The sequence below is a fragment of the Oryzias melastigma genome, linkage group LG4 (genome assembly GCF_002922805.2).
Source record: "Oryzias melastigma strain HK-1 linkage group LG4, ASM292280v2, whole genome shotgun sequence".
Classification (NCBI taxonomy): domain Eukaryota; kingdom Metazoa; phylum Chordata; class Actinopteri; order Beloniformes; family Adrianichthyidae; genus Oryzias; species Oryzias melastigma.
Window position 1 is genome coordinate 21,994,844 of NC_050515.1, and position 4,711 is coordinate 21,999,554.

Genomic DNA, 4,711 nt, shown 5'->3' on the forward strand with positions numbered 1-4,711 from the left:
CCTGAACAATCACCAGGATTTTTACATCTTAAACAAATTTAAACAATACTACAAAAATTGAAAATTCAGTCTATACCTTGGATCAGGATCAACTTAAAGTGAATAAAATTGGAATAATAGACATTCTAAATAAAAAAAATGAATTGAAAATTTGATGACATCTTAAAACTCAAAAGTACACAAACTTAAATTTGAAAAAAAAGGATTGACCCCCTGTCAAAGAGATTATGGTAATGCAATTTCAGCTACAGAACAGCGTCTTTTGGTGTCACTTATGTCAAATAAACAAACTTTGGGAAAACATCATCACTACAGCACATAGTAGGGGGGAATACATAGGCCTCACCAACAACAGATGCTGTTCTGGAGCGGAAATAACACCAACACAACCTCTATTGTCTAAATCATGTCCCAGTAGCCACTGGGCACGAAAGTCCCACCTTCACAAGCCCATACAACCCCAAAAACCCACAGCACCTGTATGAATCAACACTAGTATGTGTGCACGTGACTGAGGCTCTTTCAGGGGCCGGAAAGCAGTCCAACCTAAGATGTTCAGACTTTTCTCTCACCTGCTAATTTGTCCAGCTTCTCCAAGAAAATCACAAGGTGACAAAAGAGGGGCTGGTGGTCCCCTGTCAAAAAACGAGTTACTGAGCTTGACGCCGTTGCAGTGTGGGGGAGTAGCTACCAGCTCATGCATTTAGGATGATTGCTATAAGGAAAGGTGTCTGTGGATGTCTCCATTACAATATGATGTTAAAGGGTTAGTAATGGAGTTGTGGGTCTTTTTTGGTGTTAACTGTATTTCACCTTATATTTACCATTTCCAAATGTTTTGGCGTTTGAGCAAGAAATATTGAAATAAAACGGCATTTTTGCGGCCAAATTTGGCAAACCTGTCTCTTCTGGGTAAAAAGCTCAGTTTTGGTCACGTGGTGCGTGTGACGTAACAGGGGTCAACGTAGCAAGATGGCTTCTCCTTAGCGTGTCGGAGCTAGCGATAGCGGCGATATTTCAAGGTCCACAATTCTGTCTTCAGACTCAGATTGTGGAAACATTTGTTCTGAAAGTGACGCTGATTCAGAGGCGCCGGGTGTTTGTGGTTTGAGGACTGTAAAGCCCCATCAATTTGAGCCGGCAGAGCGTAAAGTAAGAGCTCACAATCTGGCAATGACACTGACAGTGATGCTGAGAATGCCGGTGAAAACGAAAACTGTCAGTTTATCAGAGCCGTGCTCGAAGCTGGAAGACGTGGAGCATCTCGTGAAGCTTTATTTACAGAACGGAAGTTTTTGGCGACTCTAAATCAACTCATTAATGACGCTGACTATCAGGGTCTGTAATGCAGAGTTTCATATGCAAAATAAAGAGCTTAGAGACATGTTTGCAGGACCGTCCGCCACTTTATTATTATTTATTTATTTACTTATTTAATCACTTTATTCACATACCCGGAAGCTCTTTCACCACCTTACTGCACGTCTCTGACGTGCACAGAAAAAAAAGGAGAACGTAAACAATGCTCCGTATGCCCCGTTCTCCACATGAATCGTCCCGTTTCAACACACAACAACAACAGGGGATGTCACGTTAGCTAAGTACACTTAAAATTCCAAAAACGATTCCTCTTCAGATGAAAGCATCACACAGAAATGAATGAGATCTGATCTTTCACGGAGGAAGAAATGACTGGTGGACCGCTGCGAGTGTCGATGGTTTCATCAACGGATCTGCAGAGATCCTGCAAGCCACCATCAATGATTAATAAACTGCAAATCAAACAAAGAAACTTCCAAACATGTGCAATGTTTTAAACATTCAGTTTACCTGTTGAAATCAGAAGCTTTTCACAGTTTAGTCGGTCTGGTTCTGCTCACAGTGTTCATTCACAATAGGCTCATTTCGATTGTAAATCTCGTAAATTTACGACTTTAAAAATCATAATTTTATTTTTTTTTTTTTTTTGGTGGCCCTAATACTCCGTCGGACCATAACACCGATGTTTATAGAATTCAACTTTGCCGCAGCGCACACACATACATGTATCTGCAGACACCCTGGGTCCGCCTGCATTCTGCTGCTGGCGCTGTCTCACTCACATGACGTCAACGCGTCACGTGACCCAAATCGAGCCGTTTCTGAAGCAGGGCGAAATGCGAGTGTGATTTGTCGTTGATTTTGTCAAATTTTACAAAAACCTGCATTTATCAACGGTAATTATTTGTTATTTTTGATACATTGGAACATATGGAATATATCTGGATCCTTATTTTAGCTTTGTCCCAGCCCATTACTAACCCTTTAAGAAACAAGTTAAATAAAGTTTTTTGTGGAGAGTTCTACAATAACATTGGTAATCATGTCTCCATGTTCGAGTTTATATGATTATTATTTAAAAGATTTTCCAGGTACAGGAGGCTGCGTCTGCATGACAGCCGTTTCCACGGTGTTTCTGTCTCTGAGCTTGAAGGCTCTCTGTCTAGTATTAACTCAAGGGAGGAAAAATAAAATTATGAGACCTTCTTCCTTTTTCTTTAATGTCTCGATGAAGTAGAGAGGCGGCCACCTCCGCACCCCGCAGCGGCTCTCTGTCTCTCTATTGTGAGTAAGCTCTGTCTCGGGATTGAAAGCAGAGGAAAACGTCACGTGCCCATAGCTGAGTTCCCGATTGGCAGATGCGACGCAGCAACCTGTCAAACTTCAAATACTTTAATTTTGGCCTCACCGTCCACTTTGCGACTTGTCGCTCAAATTGAGCTTTTGTCAGACCTTCAAGCTGCGCCCATCGCGTCTGTACCATTGACTTAACATTGAACCTGGCCATCTCCACCGCGCGAATAGCGTTTGGTGTGAATGCACCTTTACAGAGTGTCTCCAACATGTTCTGGATCTTCATGGGGTCCACTCCCTACCCAGTGAAACATGGCAGGAAGGAAGGGTATCTTGGAGGTCAACCATATCCCAGAGCCAATTTAGATGGTTCTTCTCAATGTGGAGGAGCAGCGGCTGTACTTAGAGCTTTCTCTGGGGGACCAAGCTCCTCCCTCTATCTCTGAAGGAGCGCTCAGAGACGCTTCTGGAAAAGCTAATATCACCAGCTTCTCTGCAGAACCTTGTTCTTTCAATCATGACCAAAAGATGATGACTAATGGAGAGCTTTGATTTCTGATTTGACTTCCTTTTCACCACAACAGGCTGGTACAACGACTGCATGACGGGGGCCTCCTAATCTCACTCTCATCTCACTCTGGGAGGGCTGCACGGTGGCACAGTGGTTAGCGCTCTTGCCTCACAGCAAGAAGGCCCCGGTTCGACTCCCGGCTGGGACCTTTCTGTGTGGAGTTTGCATGCTCTCCCCGTGCATACGTGGGTTTTCACCGGGGACTCCGGCTTCCTCCCACCGTCCAAAAACATGCTTCATAGGTTAATTGGTGACTCTGAATTGCCCCTAGGTGTGAATGTGTGAGTGAATGTGTGTGTGATTGAGGCCCTGCGACAGACTGGCGACCTGTCCAGGGTGAACCCCGCCTTCACCCATCAGTAGCCGGGTTAGGCTCCAGCACCCCCGCGACCCCGAAAGGGACAAAGCGGTCAGGAAAATGAATGAATGAATGAATGAATCTCACTCTGGGGTGTGTCTGGAGGACATCTGTGGTGTCTGCGTCTCTGTGACTGAGTTTGAAGGCTCTCCTGCATTAACCCAAGAGGGATGGGAAATAGGGGATATTTTTTTCATTATTGTCTTGAGGAAAATAATAAATATTTCACAGTTCAAGAGACCCAACTAGGCTGTCTCTCTCCCGGCGTATTGAGGGCTCAGATGAAGTCTGGCTGCAGTCAAGGAACCGCCACGGACTAAACGCTCATATTAGATTAGTATTTTACTGTTGATTAGGTTACTGAAAACGTCACATGTCCAAAGCTGAGTACCAGATTGGCTGATGTGACGCAGCAACTTTTAAAACTTCAGGTATTTACACTTTGGCTGAGCCACCCAGTTTACATCTCGCCGCTCAGATGGAGCTGCTGGCAAACTGTTGCGCTGCGGCCATGGCTCAAATCGCGCCACAGGGCTTCAATTCGCCTCAGAGTGCGCCAGTACCATTGATTAACATTGCAGCTGGCCGCCTCTGCAGCGCGAAATGCATGCGGTGTGAATACCCTTTAAGGCCCAGTCCCACATATCACCTCTGGAGCATGGAAGAGATTTCATCCCCGTGGTATAGTGTTACGTCCTGCTGCTGCTGCCTGACCTCCTTTGTAGTTCTCTTTGGCTCACCTGGCAGGTGTGGCCAATATGCCAAAACTCACTCACATATGTTCACACTAAACCCCCTTTGATCGCTGCGGTTCAGCTGCGTCATCCGGCGAAATTTGAACCAATTCGAATTCGCAGAGGCCTGACCACAGACGCAGGACGTGAACGCCTGCAGTGGGATTTCCTCTCGCATTTTTAAAGTTACGTATAGACTGCAGCGCTCGCATCGGAGCTGTAACGCTAGACGTGTGAGCCCAGGGTAAGGGAGCACCCAGCTACCCTCTGAAGGAAGCTCCTTTCAGCCGCTTGCATCCAAAACCTTCCACAATGTTAAGCTGGTGGCTCACAGAGAGGCATCTGTTTAGCCGAGACAGTAAAATTAAAGAGGCTGCTATTAAACAGCTCTGCACTCTGATGGCCTAACAGCAAAGGCTGGAAGTCTGCCTTTTT